The sequence below is a fragment of the Trachymyrmex septentrionalis genome, unplaced genomic scaffold (assembly GCF_001594115.1).
Source record: "Trachymyrmex septentrionalis isolate Tsep2-gDNA-1 unplaced genomic scaffold, Tsep1.0 scaffold31, whole genome shotgun sequence".
In the NCBI taxonomy this organism is placed as follows: Eukaryota; Metazoa; Arthropoda; class Insecta; order Hymenoptera; family Formicidae; genus Trachymyrmex; species Trachymyrmex septentrionalis.
The window spans coordinates 744,995-760,947 of record NW_017305474.1 but is presented as its reverse complement, the minus strand read 5'-3'; the positions used below and the strand labels follow the sequence as shown (position 1 = coordinate 760,947).

Sequence of the window (15,953 nt, the reverse complement as noted above, 5' to 3'; positions counted from 1 at the left end):
GACCGTCTCCAATATCGGAGTAAACGCGGTCTCACCATTTTAACATTTTAAAACGGAATCCGGCGATATCAGATGTGTTTCACGTCGCAGAATCGAGTTTCCGATATGGGAGAGAACGTAAGCGTTAAGAAATTGAGAACCGCTTGTCTGAACCGCACATGACAAATGTCCGAAGTTCAGCTGTGCTTTTTACGAGAAACCGAATACCGAGTCGGAAACCAATTTAAGTTTGCGCTAATCTATCGCGACGATGATTATGGTAACAAAGCTCGTCCGTTGAAGGAAAGATATTACTTGGCAGCAGAGAGTAATGGCACGGGCGTTAGGCTTTAAGCTCGCCTGGGATAGATAGCTAAGTTGAATACTGCAATTATATAATAGTATAACTTGTTATATTAACTTGTTTTTAAATATTGCAGTCGCGGTTATGCGATATTCTGACTATCTTCGCGGTAACTCGCATAGAATACTAATAAAATTTATTCAGCGCGGTTAATATTAGCGGAGTACAGCTCGTCCATTAACATACGGCTCCCGGTCGCGGGAATTTACATAGCACGATCATTATAATTGCTCATATACATGTCTGTTTGATAGAATTGTCGATACAGTAGAAAATCCACAAATAGTTTTTTAACGAATATTAATAGAAAACACATTTCGCGTGCAGAGTCGCTAATTTCAGTAGCGCTTTTTCGAAATTCTTTTACAGAAAGGACGGTATCTAAATATTCAGCTAGACACAGATAAAAAAAATAATTTTATTGGACCCATCAAAGTAATTCTGTACAGCACTCAAACTGATTGCTAGAAAAACTTGTTGCAGCATTACTCGTGCTTACATAGAGAAAGGACGGTTTTGCTGAAATATCTAAAAATTTTAGTTAGATACAGATTTGAAAATAATTTTGTTGAACACCATGAAAATAATTATGTAGGTAGCTCAAATTGGTTGCTACAATGTCGAAACTTTTTGTAGCATCGGACATCATGCTCGAGATTTTTACGTAATTATTTTGATAGTCCAACAAAATTACTTTCAAATCGGTATCTACACGGAAAAAAATTTTTCTTAAATTGACAATAATATATAAACAAAAATATTGTAATCTTGTTTCAAAGACTTCATTTGATTGAATTTGTATCGATGCAAGTATTACTTCACAGTTTACTCAGTTCAAGACTTGAAATCGATACAAATTCATCAATTAATTCAATATTTTTGCTAATATATAAGAATATTAGTTTTAAGATTAATTTTTTTCTGTGTAACTAAACTGTTTAATTACTTCAGCAAAATCCTATTAATAGTTTATCACCAAAGCTTATTTACGCGCAAGTATAATTTTTTTCTGCGAAACGGATCCGCCCGATCGATGTCTCGCTCTCGCTACTCACTGATCATCCTGAGAAAGACGACAACGGCGATAACAACGTTGTACAGGAACCGACAAAACAAGTCCATGCTGGTCTGACGGCTGTCATGTTGGCGGAAAAGCTCGGCCCGATATTCTCCGTGATACTCTCGCAAAATAATCAGCTAGAGTCGGCTTATCGACGCGCTATATCGGCGAGCGCGTGAGCAAACGTGCAAGAGCTCCAAATTGGATCTCTCTCCTTGGCCTTCTTTGTTCCTTCTTTCTTTTCTTTCTTCCATCCGCAACATTCCTATCTAGTCTACGTCTATCCGTCTCGCTCGTGCCATCCGCTATTGATTCGACCACTGCACCGTGAAGACTAAAACTCTCCTTTCCCGCTTCCGAAAGAAGCCTCTTTTTGCCCAAAATGACTCGCAGCGCGAAACTGATAGGTCGAATAAAAAAAATACTGCAATGTTTCGTCCAATTTCAAACTTCCAATTTTGTACCTGAGAAACGGGAGAATTTCCAAGAAATAATTAAAAAAAATAATTTTATTTTTTTTAAATCAAACATAAGTGCACTACAATTTTAAGCTTGTTTGTTTATGTTCCAGATAGAAAATTCGTCGGCTCGGAAAAAGGAGAATGTAACTGTAAAATTGCAGATAGATAGGCCAAACGTGAATTTGCGGATGTTCATTCGGTCCGCGTTCGCTCGGTATCGTCAATAAACACCATAGTTTCGCGTTTATGGTAGACACGGTCGCGACGTAAATATCAATTACGAATCTGCGATTCGAGAAGCGAACGGGCAATGAACTCTCATCATTCGCATCGGATACGTTCCATCATTCAAATAACGTTCGCACACACGTAACGATCCTCCCTTTTACTTTTTTCGAGAGTCGGGTTAGCGTATACGCGCGCATGGTCACAAAAAAAGCCTATTAACTTGTTGCACATGAAACTAAACGAGTTACGCGCTGAAAAATACAAACTTTCTTCGTGGGAGTTAATAATGTCGAAAAAAGTGGAGTTTAACTGATCACTTAATTTAATAGATTAATTGACGCCACTCGTTTCGTTCACAATAAAGTGGCGAAAAGTGTCTCCTCGCTGATCGATCAAAGTTAGAATTAATGGCCTTGTTACTTTGAATTTTTCTTTGTTCGATAACAAAAGACAAAGAACAAGCATATTACTAACGTGCTCTTTCGTGAAGAATTAATTAGTTGACTAGAGAATAAAAGAGTATTTTCTAATTAAATATCTATAATTTAATTGTCGGAAATAGCAATTGTATAATTTGTGTAATTTATGCAATGCTATAAATTTGTTTATTTGTTGAAATGCCAGAAAGTCCGGGAGAGCCTTTTCACAATGCATTAAAAGACTGTTTAATTAAATAATTAATTTATGACCGGTGATGCTCCAACCGCACTGATAATTGCAGTAATTAATAAAAGAATGCTTTATAAAATTTGTTACAAGCAGAACAACTGTACATGCGAGACAAATCAAACTGAAAATTTAATTGTATGTACAATATTCTATGAGCTCCTATCATTTTAACAATTTGTTTATAAAACAAAATGTACACATTGTGCACAAATTAAACAGAACTGAAAGTTTAATTGTACAATATTCTATGAGTTCCTATCACTTTAACAATTCGTTTACAAAAGGAGATAAAATGTATTTGTAAGTTTTTACACAAATTACTGCGTTACATTTAAAAATATTCTCATATCAACTTCGTTTTTTACTGTAGCAATTTATAAAAAAATATCGTACTTTTCACTATGACTTTTGCCAGCAAATCCAATTAAACCAAAATCCAATTAAATTTCTATTTTTACAAAAACCGGTATGCATTTTTTTAAAAATTCGTTAGCGTTTGACAAGGTTTGTAATTTGTGAAAAATTTAAAAGGAAACTGCGTAATGAGACGAAATCGAAGAAAAAGGATCAAATGAATGAAATGAACGAAAGGGTAGCTGGGAGCTAACAAATTGTCTAGCAACGACATTCTGCCACGTGTACTCGTTACAGATACGTGCGAGTACGGGCGACGACTGCACTCCACTGAATGCATCTCGTTATTTTTGTCGTGTGAAAATCCTGGCACGCGAAGGGTGGAACTGCGGGGAGATTGAACGGCGGGATGTGTTTTAAAGTTCGAGAGCACGTCCGATGCGCAAGAGAAACTGAGCGAAAAGTATTAAGGCGACTGGTGAAGGAAGACTCTGAAAAATACCCTACGTGCTCGTTAAAATCCCATCTTAAAAAATCTCTCACGTGGCGCGACTAGACGCGCGTTCTGTCTGAAAATGGTGAAAAAAGAAGATGGAAATAAAAATTAGCTGCTTGAACGTGTTTAACGAATTATGTAATGCAAGAAATCCATTTTGGAAAATATCTTTGAACTTTATCACTTGACAGCCTATCCTTGAAATGTGTTTTAAACATATCGTATAATATTATTAGTGATTTTGTGAATATAAAATAAAAAGAGAATAAAAGAGAATAAAAGCTATTATTCGGGCTTTCAATTTTCAATGTTGTTGATTAAATACGAATAATTTTTATTTCACAACAAAAAAAAACGGTAAAGTAATACATGGAGCACGTAAAAATATTCTCGAATATTTTGCAGTAATCCTGTGCACTGAAAATCCGAATTATACACGTGTTGTCAAAAATAGAACGTAAATTGTACGTACGTCAGACTTTTATATGCATTTTTCATCTTGAAAAAGTTTGCATATTCCAAGCTTGAGCGAAAAAATGGAGAATCAACGAAAAGATTTGCTAACGAATCGACTACGGAGAGAAATTCGAGAGCTACCTGTTACAGACGTTATAGAGCGACAGCGTAGCGTTTGCAGGCGTTGTTCCGCGAACATGTCTCGTTATTTCGCGTGGAATGAAGCAGTTTAAAGTTTGAACGCCTGTTGGGGTCGCGGAAAGGGCTACGCGAACGAGACAATTAAGAGCGGCGAGGATAACGCAGAAATGCGGACGGTGTTCGAAGTTGTTTCACGGGACGTTCCGGAATTCATTCGTTAGAACGAATTTCATCATGTTTGTGGATTTTATTTCATAAACTCAGTTAAACGAACTTTGCGAAATGAAAATGGAAAATGTATTATATGGCAAATAAAATATATGCAATAATTTATAATCGTGCCATTGGTACGCGATAATAAAATTTAAACGTTGAGAAATTGATATACTATTTAATATTGCTATTATCTAAATAATTATAAAATTATCTAATTAAAAATATTATTATTAGGTATTATCGAAGTAAGAATAATAATTATAACTTATAGATAAATTGAGTGCACTTAGATCCGGCAGAGAAAAGATTAAACCGAAATGTGACTTTTGAAAGGAACTGAACCGAATCGGTACAGACGCGCGGGGGCGACAAATTGGCTGCGGGCAAAACTGCTCACGTTCCAGTTCGCGGTGCTCCGAGCAAAAGTGCGCAGCGCAGTTGCAGTTGCATACTTTGGGATGCGTTCCGTTATTTCATCGCCCCGAAGGAACTCGCACACACAGACCGACCGAAAAGTGGGCTGCTGCGGGAAGTTTTAAAGTTTGGACACGCTTTCTCGAGTAGACGGGGGAGAGGGCGGCGGAGAGGTCGTACGGCCCGGAAACGGGCAAGGGCGAAAGAAGAAGAAGAAGAGGAAGAAGAAGTGTAGGGTGGATGGAGAAGAGTGCTGTAAGCAAGAAAAGCAAAAAATAGAAAAAGAGGGAGAATGGAGGCAGGAGGGGAAGGGTAAAAAGCTCTGTCACCGCCCTCGATGAGTCACCCTATCGATTGCTCGAGCGAGTGTAGGTAAAGCTGACGAAGGTGAGGGTGGGTTTTTACCGTGCGCCTTTCTTCTTGCTGTTGGCGTCCTTACGTAAGTCCTTCCTACGGAATATTAAGTTTCATAGACGCGGAACAACCGACCTCTATTTCTCCCTTCGTCTCGCGAGTGAAGGGCGCGTGCCGGGCAAATAACGGCAAAGTTCGATCGGTGAGACCGATCGTTTGTTATCCTGCCACTTTCATTTTAAGAACGTTTTCTTTCCGTTTTCATGACCGAGTTCTATGAATGCGCTCGAATTCTAAAATAAGTGACTAATAGTAGTCACGAGTATTAAATAAAATTATTTACTTTTCTAAAAGGCGGAGATATTAATACAATAGAATCTTATATCAGACATATATATAAATATAACTAATATATAATAATAAAGCAATAATCTAGAGAAAAAGATATTTTAGAGCACATTCTCAACTAAATATGAAAGTGGATGGCGCATTGCAGTAAAGGGTGGTTGCGGAAATAAGGTGATTCCTACACTCGGGCTCTTATCGCGAAATTCAACGGTTAATCGATTTCTCCAGTGCGCGATTATGCGAAGAGCAGAAGCTGAAGTTCCTCACTTCATCCCGCCGCGCAGCACTGCCCCCCATAACAATGAAGTTACGGACTTAAATGTCTCTCGCACGGGAAACCATGGAGAATGGGGTGCGAAGAAGCAAGTGCCGCGTCTCGTTATAGCGAAAAAAGGCCGCGGCAATTCTGAACGCGGTCGTTAAGCTTAACGACGTGCACAAGATGGCGGCAAGGGTGGCGGGACGATAAGGTCAAGATTTTTCGGCTCGTGTTCTACGGCAACGATCTCTTATTCACGTTGCAACCTCATTTCGCTATTCCACGCGAGCGTATTTCAAGAAAATTACTCGCGTTCATTCAACAAAATTGAAAGTCCAAATAATAGATAGCTTTTATTCTCTTTGATTCTTTTCCCATTTTATATTCACAAAGTCACGAGTAATAGTTGCTATATATTTAACACACATTTATAATGTAACTTAAGTTACATCATAAATGTGTGTTAAATGAGCGATTTTATATGCAAATGCACACTATATCACTTGCACATACCATAAAATCATTCGGTAAGTAAAAATCTATGAAAAATCATTATTTGTAGTTACAATTTTAATGCATAAAATAAAAGTAAAAATGAAATGTTTCAAAGTTGTACGTATTTTTCCTTTACTCCCTTTTATGTCAAAATTTAAATGCATGTTAAAATCATGTTTTATCATGTTCTACTTGCAAACATTAAGGGAAACATAACAAATTGGGAAATTGTCAAGTAATGCGTTTAGATTTTCTATTTGCAAGCAATAGCATATTTTAGATAAAACGTGGGCCATAGGTTCTATAATCTGCCCAACGATTATGGATCTGCCATTGATGAGTAGACGATGACCGTACGATGTTATCGAGAGAAGTGGATAACAATGAGTATACGAAGGGGTTACGACCGACCAAGGAGGGCCGCCGGTTGGGTCTCCGTGGGGATTGATATGGCGCGGCTAATAGCATTTAGGGGTTGCGTGCGGCGCCGCACGTGAATGGCGCCGGTACGTCTAAGCGCCTCGACGCCGAGTATATTTTCCGGGTAGATATACGTACGTCACGATCGTTAAAAGAATTGTTGAATAAAACCAAACAGAGAAAAAACTGGACAAACATGCAGGTGTACATTTTTCGGAGAAGCCAATCTAGGTTGCTAAGATTGGTTTCCCCTTTCTCACTATTATTTTAACGGCGAAAAATGCCAGGATGCTTGTCGAATTGAAAAAAATATCTTTTACGTGGTACACATAAAGCGCTACGAACTTTTGTTTCAATCCAATATTTTCCTTGTGTCTCGTCGACTTTCGTCGTGTAATTAGTCCAGAGAAATTCCGAGAAATAACAGACGCTGTTTAGCGAGCTCGCAATTAACTTGGTCTTTGTGCATCGAGCGACTCGCGTTTACCTTTTCTATATTGTAACATGTTGAACATTTAGCGTTTAAACACACTGAAAGAGCAATTTTGCTGAAAAATATAAAAATTTTGCTTTATACAGATCTGAAAATAATTTTACTGGACTATCAAAATAATTTTGCGGAAATCTTAAACATGATGAGCAATACTGCAAAACATTTTGATATTCTAGCAAATAATGTCGTCCTACCTAATTGTTTTGATAGTCCAGCAAAATTATTTTTTAGATCCGTATCTAGCTAAATTTTTAGATTTTTCAGCAAAATTGCTCTTTTAGTTTATTTAACGTTTCTTCGTTCGAGAAGTGTAATGAAAATATTTCTAAGAACAATTTAGAAATAGATCATTTAGGAATGAAGAAAGCAGTACATCGTTTCTTTTATGGCCACAACGCAAGAAGCTACAAAGAAATTCTACGATGACAGAGTATCCTGTTCCAGCCAACTTTCGCTCATAAAGATTGCTTGATAAAATGACAAAATCGAAATTTCTATGACGCATCCCCATAACGTAGGGAGGATTTTATCGATAGAAATAACGCAGACGAGTTTTATTATTCGAATGCAATGTGACATTTTGATGGCGCTTATACAATGCGCGAGCAACAATAAAATCTGTTCAGTGGTAAACGACCGAATCGGTCGACCAACTGCAGCGCGCGTCTGACTAGTCCGTTTTCACTTTAACGTAGAGCTTTGTGCCGGGATGATGTCGCGGCATTTAAAGCGTCAATCCGTGCTTTATGACACATGTAAAGATGGTATGGACAATGAATATGAATAAATGTTCATTCAAATCGCGAAGTAGAAGCAGTTGTCGTTTTTATCTTTAGCCTCTTTCCGTCGAGAACGTTTCACTGCTTGAATGTTTGCTCCAGTGATTCTTCTTTGCTCGATTCAAATGTAAGATTCAAATGTAAGATAATCTTAATCTCGATTCAATTTACTCTTTACCTTTTTCTAATTCTAAGAATTAGAAAAAGATAATCAGTTAATTAAATTGAGATCAAAGTTAATCTTATATCTATAGACCGGGCTTTAATAATTTCACTTGATGATCAAAAGAGATTTAACGCGTTCATGGGAAATTTTAGATATAAATGCATTAAATATAGCTATTTCCGATAAAAAGAGAAAAATCTTCTAATAAATATAGAAATATAGAATTCTAAATATAGATATTGTAAAAATAGAATATAAATAAGATATTTTAAAGAAAATTACACAAAAACACTTAAGGATTTAATTTAAAAATAAATAAAATTATATCACTCAATTACAATATTAATTTTTGTTAGTGACACTTTAAGAAAATTAAATTTAATACCAACACGTCGGTCAGCTTATTGTAAGCTGCAGTAATACTGCAGAGTTTTCTACAAAGCATGTATTCACATAAAAAATTTTAATTTAATTAGCTACTGGTTCGTTACATATTTAAAACGTATTTCCCGGCGACGGAAAGAGTGTTCTATTTTTCAGCTCGTTTCGTCGAGGTGATACAACGAGGTAGCTGTATCAGCTCATTGCCATTTGCTGATGCAATGGGTGATTTAATTAAAAGTGAGAACACCCAGTATAATAACGCTTTCACGGAATGATACATCTATCGCAAGCAGATAAAAAGATAGACGACGAAAAAGGGATTTGAATGACGAGAGAATAATTTCAAACATCATACAAATTTTCATTTTGCGATTAATTCAGAATTAATTAAATGTATTTTATCTAATTGAACAATCGCGTTTATGTATTTACAGATAACATCGATTAAATTAAAAGATATGCCTATCAAAAATGTGATGATTAATTCTTTGTCTCTGACAAATAAAATTTTTCATGATGGAGACGGCTTGCTCTATTAAACCCTAACTACCTTAAAGTGTTTGTTGTTTTCGCAGAGTTACTAAAAAAGTAGCATGGCGTATGAAAGTGGGCGTATAAAAGTGGATATTAAAAACTGAAACAAAAGCCGGAATTGCCTTTACAAAGTGCTGGCATAAAGCCATTCGTCACTGTCTAACGGCGCGAGTTATCGATCTGTTAGTGGCGTGTGTTATCGATCTGTTAGCGACACAAGCAAGATGATTCGTGTTATTATCAATCGAGATATATGGGAAAGCTGTCCAGATAATTGATGCAAATTATGTCTTGTTAATTCCAAATAGTTCATAAATATTATCAGTATTATAAATCTTTCATAAATTGCAATTCAAATAACGCTTTTGTTAATAATTCCTCTACTGTTATATAAATATAGCTTTTTGAATTATTTTCGATATTTTTTACATTTTCCTCGATTGAATGCAGATTTCTGTAAATGTAAAACTCAAGCAATTTGCTTGAGAAATCATAAGATAAAATAATGTGCTACACCATTCTCAGTGATTTCCTTCACTTACATACGCCATAAGTGAAGTTTTGCGGCGAAGATTGTGGGGCTTCCCCCTCGATGAGCACGCAGTGGTCCTCGTTAGATTCGCATTTAGATCAAAAACCGTACCACCGTAATGAGCCAAGTTCGACCGTCGTTTTTTCCCATTTGGGCCCCCGCGGCGTCGCGACGCCATCCAGGTCTGACATATGTACTCTTAATGATTCCCTATGGCTGGATTCCAGCAGGCGGTGGCCTTCTCAAAAACTTTGCGGAATTCGCACAGCTGATCGTCCCGATTTAGCTGTACCGCTGCTTTATGAAAGAAGTTGGAGGGAACACGCCGGATCATCCGAAAAACTAGTGGGAAAGCACATGTGGATGCATTTTGTTTAAAGTGTAGTTATCATAGTAGCGCAATAATTCTTCGTGATTATGTATACTTCCCTATAAAAATTATCAACACTGAATACACTATACGCTTCCCGGCAGAGATGGCGTGAGTTAAAGGAAACTTTACGAGCGGCGTGTAGTGTAAAAGCCGCATAAATCGCGCTACGAGAATTCCAACAAAGTACCCTTGAATATCCCTATCGCGGCTGCCGTCGCGATAACTTTAGGACGCAAGCCATCGATTCGAGTCTGTACAAGCATGACGACTTATACGCTACGTGTCCCCGCGACGCTTTCTCGCGGTGCGCGAAAAATAATGGCACCGTAATTTATTTTTATATCGAGAGACGATAAATCGCGGTTTTATGGCGGCCCGTTAAGATTTTAGTACGTCCGTGAAGAAAAAGAGCGGTACGTGTCGCCGGTCAAGTCCGTGAGCTTTGTCGTTCGTGCGCATCGTGGCGATTTTCCGATCGTGCCTTTTATATAGAATAGCCCCCCCCCCCCCGCTCGTAATCGACGTGTGTTGACTTAAGCTGCAGCTCGGCGGTAAAGACCGGATTTTTCTAAACGAGACGTTTCTGAATCGCTGCCCTTTCCTTACTTAGCGTATTGGTTAACGTTAGATGGTTTACTTTTCGCGTATCTCTATTATTGCCAATAGCACGTACATTACGGACTATTTTTTTTCGTCATTTCTTAATCCTTACGTCGGATTCAGAGTAAGAATCAAACTATTCGTGGCTCTGAATTATTTCAACCTTACTTTATGTTGACAGTTTTTCACTTTTCTCGTTATTTGTTTTATAGCAGACGTATCACTCTCTTACCCCACAAGTGACACAACTCAAACGTGATTCTTGAGTTATTATTGTGAATAAGTTAGGTAAACATTACCCTATCAATCATCAAAAGTGAACAAATCTTCCGCAAATTTCATCACCCTAAATTTCGCTACTTAATCAGATCACTTGAATCGCTGAGGGACGGTTGTGTTTTTCAAAGGGATTCTAAAAAAATTTGAAAAAATTCTGGTATACTCTTTCAACATTTAGGAATATGATTAAACAATTATATGATCCAAAACGTCTTTTATTTTTTTGTACATGACCGAATTTGAAACAAAATCGGCAAAATAATTTAAAACTGAAATATCGTCTGAGTCTTCAAATCTCCATGTGATTTGCGAAGAATTAACTTTATAAAAAGTTGTCAAAATGTCACTTATAAAAAGAGTTATTTATAAAAAGAGTAACTTTTTAAAAATCATAAAAATCGTTACAATTCAAAAAGGACAATTTTTAAACGGTTGTGTAATGAATACAGCAAAAATGACAATTGATTACATTAAGAATATGTTTCTTTTGCGGATTATTATTTGAATAATGATTTTCTATCAAGTCGAAAAATCGTTTTTTTTTTGTTTTCTGAGAAACATAATTTCTTCAGTACTTTGAAATTGAGGAAGCGATGTGTTTCAAGTAAATCTAAATTACAAATTTATTAAGATATGTTATTATACATTTACGTGCACAAGTATATAACTCAATTAAATCTTAATTACGTGCACGAGTATACATAATAACTCTATCAAATCACTCTCAACTTAAATTTCTGGAAAAATATATAATAAAACATACATAATCTAAACTCATCGATTACGGTTAATGCTACACAAGGCTTACAAGGGGTGATTTATTCTCGACAGTGGTTTCACCGCGGGAAAACATATTGTCGCCTAAGAACCTCATCCCGTCTTGCCGCCACTTATCCGGGTCTAGCGTTTTACGAGCGCCCGTTTCGCTCGCTGCGGTCTTGTGGATATTTCTCGGTAAGGTGTTTTTGACCCTCACCACCTGCATCCCCATCAGGCGATCCACCTCCGGCTTCGTTTGTCCATCCGTAGATACGTCTAGAGTCTCGCGCACCTTTAACCCCTTAATGTCTATTGAGCAGCACGTACATCCGCTACGACGGTCTTAGAGGCATCTTTCGGTTTTACCGTGCAACCGTAAAAGCGATATTGCAACCGGTCCTGGTGAAATTTTTACCAGTCATTCCCCTTACGCGGTTGCTTGCGACTTGACTAATCCTTTTAACTATCGGCCACTGACTTTTCCAGCCGTTTTACGACGCGACAACTTTTACCGAGCACGTAGAGTCGGAATTACATAAGATCTATCCGTCTTTACTCTCGTTTAAATGATCTTGGACAACGGAGAATATTATTTATGAATGCGCTGCTGGAGCACGTTTTGTTTCCACTGTTGAGTAAATTCAATTACTTGAGTAATAAGTTTTAAGTGCTAACATTCACAAGTGTATAAGGAAAACCATTATGCATTAAGTTCAATAATGTTACCTCGTGTGCTCGCACAGAGTGTGGTATAATACACAATAAGAACGTAATGTACAAGGGCATATGGAGAGTTAAGACACATTATAACGCCATCGTATCGCAAGAGAAAGGAGCGTAGTTTGATTACACGTGAAACAAGGCTTTGATCCTGTGTACGTTTGTGACGACACGTAATGACTTGTAATACCGTGCAAAGTCCAAGTAATGTCATACTACCCGCTTCGACGAACGGTAACTTGAGAAAATGGCACGAAATTTCGAAATACATCGGTAAATCGTCATCTCCTGAGCTTTCAAATTGCTGTTATTACAGTTAAAGAATAAATTTGCTAAGGAATTATTTACACTTTTTTTTTTAAGCATTTGTGTACGCTACATAAAATAATAAAATAAATTCGAACCTTTAAACATTTAGTGGTTTCAGTTCATAAAAATCTGATTATTTTTTAAATCTGTATAACGAGATAAGAAATTTGCAGTGGTAGTCATTGCTGTAAGTTCGTAAAGAAAGTTATTTTTAAAAGCTATCAGGACGGCTCTACTATGACACCCGGCTCCATTTTCTTTTCTTCTGCTTTTAGCCGTGGGAGAAATGGCGTAAAATGTATGGGATAGTATCGTTTAAAATCTTCTCGGCAGAGAGAGAGACCCGGTAAGAAGATAAAGTCTTTCCAAAAGGAACTTCCCGATTAAGGGAACGCGGATTATAAAAGTTACCTAACGGTGGAAGCCAAGCAAGAGAGCTTTCGTCGGGAGCTCCTTTTCGACGAGTTCTGGTCTACATTAAGATAAAATGTGCTCATCCTTCGCTGCGAGATAAGTCCGAAATGAATTTCGAGAAAGAAAAAACCAGAAAAAGTCCATTTCAATGACCTAGGGGATCCATAAAAACATAATACAAAAATATCTAATAAGATACTCGTAAAATAAATAATGCGGAAGGAGAAAATTGATATTATAGGGACAATATATTGAAATCATAGTCTCGGTCTTGGATTCACACAGATCCCCTTCAGCAACCTCTTACAAAATATGTTGTATCTTTATCAAGCGAATATAAAATACATTCACGTCGGTGAGATTGTACCCTTTATGTTGCCTTCCCCAACCACATACTAGGAAACATATTACAAGCATATACCATGTCGAGGGCAATATCCACAAAGTATATAATTCTCTACATAAGGAGAAGGTGGAAGTTATGAGGCAACAATAATTTCAGGAGGAGGATTCTTCTTTGGCTCTTCATCGTGAATTTTCCAGCCGAGGTCTGGAACAAGGGCCGACGTGAATTACACACAGGGAAAGAGGGCAAAGAGAGGTAGGTGGAAAGAGGGGTGGAAAACGAGAGGAGACGGAGTGTCGCTCTCACAACCCTTCTCCGGAAACCAGTTATAAGGAGATTTTCCAAGGCAGGCCTCGATGTCGGAAAGTTTTGCGATATATTAGCGGTAATAACAGTATTTCTTGCGATATTAGATGTTGATCGAAGAGACGAACAGCTCGATGATAAAATGAAAATTTTGGCAAGACAAAATTATCTGACGATGGGTTGCAGCGCGCAGTTCTATTACGGAATGTCATTATCACAGTCGCTAATAACCATTCGCTTTCACGAGTCGAATAGAGCAATTTTTTAAGTGGATTACATATCGACCTGTATATTTATCGTTGTTGAGGATACGCCTTGTAGCAGCTTAAATACTTCTTACGTTTCGCTCAAGCGCCTCGTTCGAACCAAATTTCCTAAGAGAATTGCGCAACATCGTGAGATACAGAGAACTGTGCGAATTACCGAGGAAATAGATACTGAGAAGGCGAGAAAGCGAAAAGGAGTATCGCTTGCAACCCTTTCGACGCGAATCCAACTATAAGGAGATTTCCCGAGGCAGACGTCGACGGTTGGGAGTTTTGCGCGAAATATCAACGACTATAACAGTATTTCTCGCGATATTAGCTGGCGGCTGTTCAGTTCGCCGCCAGCCGACGAAACCTTTCATCGTTTCTCGCGATCTTTCCATCGTCCTTCCGGCCTCTCTTCATTCACCACGTTTTCTGCGGACGTTTCTTCGGCTTCGTCTAGCTTTTAATTGATCTGCGGTTACTCGTGTCTGGTCTCCCGCCGCGAAAGCTCCGGGCTTTTGCGCCAGGATGCGTGGTGGCAAATTGTCGAAGCCCATGTCCGAAATGAAGTTTATTGCCCTCCACTATGGAATCATGAAAAAGCTTCTCAGACTTTTACGAGTGGGTTCCCTGGAGAACGCGCCATTCTTTTAAAGAGGAGAATCCGCATTGGGTTCGAGTCTAATTTTCTCATTTTCGAAAGTGTTGACGAGACTGCTATGCAGAAGAATAAAGAACCTGTAGTGAAATTTAATTATTGATCATAATAATACAATTTCTTTTTTTTTATTATAATTTCAAAAGTCACCAACCTATATGCAAATATATTCGTTCTTTTTATTATTCTGTCATTCCTTTCTTATTAAAATTACTCAATTTATTAATTATAATCTTATTTTATTTGCTCGATTAATTTTGTACATTGTTGTTACGTTTTACGATTTTTAACATTACTTTGTTTTGTTATTTATTCTTCATCCATTGCATTTTTCGCGGCAATTTTGTATTATCTCGCTTTGCCATCCCGTAATTGACTCATGGCCAGCATCGCCGTTGTCTTCGACTCTTGGCTCGGAAAAGGAATTGTGGAAAAGCTTCGTTGGCTGTCCGCCAGTTACCAATAAGAGGCAACGAAAGCGCACAGTTTTCCAACGTGAACCATGAAGCCTTTTCGTTCTGATCGATCTCTTCTAGTCGTACGACACTGACGATACTTTCCTGTTTGCAAACTATGATAAGTATCGTTTTATGGAATACGCTTGAGAAACGATGTATCGTCGAAAATTCAAATCTTAAAATTAAGAATTCCTTAAAATTCGATAAGAAAGAGATTTTAGAATGCTGCATTATTAATGTTCATCTTATGGTAATAACATAATTCTTCTACTTAGAATTTAATTGATTTTTATATTTAACATCCGAACATTGCGGAAAATGTTAAGAAAAGAAAAGATTCGAGAAATAATTGGGTTACGTCATTAAAAAGAAAGTACTAATAAAGTACTTATGAGAAAAGAAAAGAAATAATAATTACAACGATAAATATTAGCACCATTGAAATTAAAAAGAGTGCAAACTAGAGAAATAACTACGAACGAGATAACGAGTAACGAGCACCGCTGCGCTATTTCGTAGATTAGCTGAAGATTAACGTGGCGGCTGCTTCGGACGTAAGGCTCCTTAAATCACACCGTCGTTTGATACTAATCACGGCTGAATAAATAAGGAGTGTGCTTTAATCAGGACCGAATATGCGAGTAAAGTAGCGTGTATATTTGTCTTTATCATCTCGTGGATAATTTATGAGACCTCGGACAATTAATGCATGTTATGCAACGAGTTATAAAGGACACATTGACCGTTGCCAACGTTTGCAACTCTGACAATTTTGCGTGCAGAGTAAAGCCTCACCTTCAACTCCCATTGCCATTGTAGGTATAATAAATCATTACTAATGCCGCGAGTATATTTTGCGCGAATAAACGTGTATTATT

General features: G+C 37.5%; 1 protein-coding gene across 7 annotated transcripts in view; it reads right to left on the bottom strand.

Annotated features, from left to right (window-relative positions):
• The window catches only part of LOC108749711 (protein Fe65 homolog), a 185,912-nt gene that overhangs the window by 58,534 nt on the left and 111,425 nt on the right, over positions 1–15,953 (bottom strand). The gene's annotated exons all lie outside the window — the stretch shown is intronic.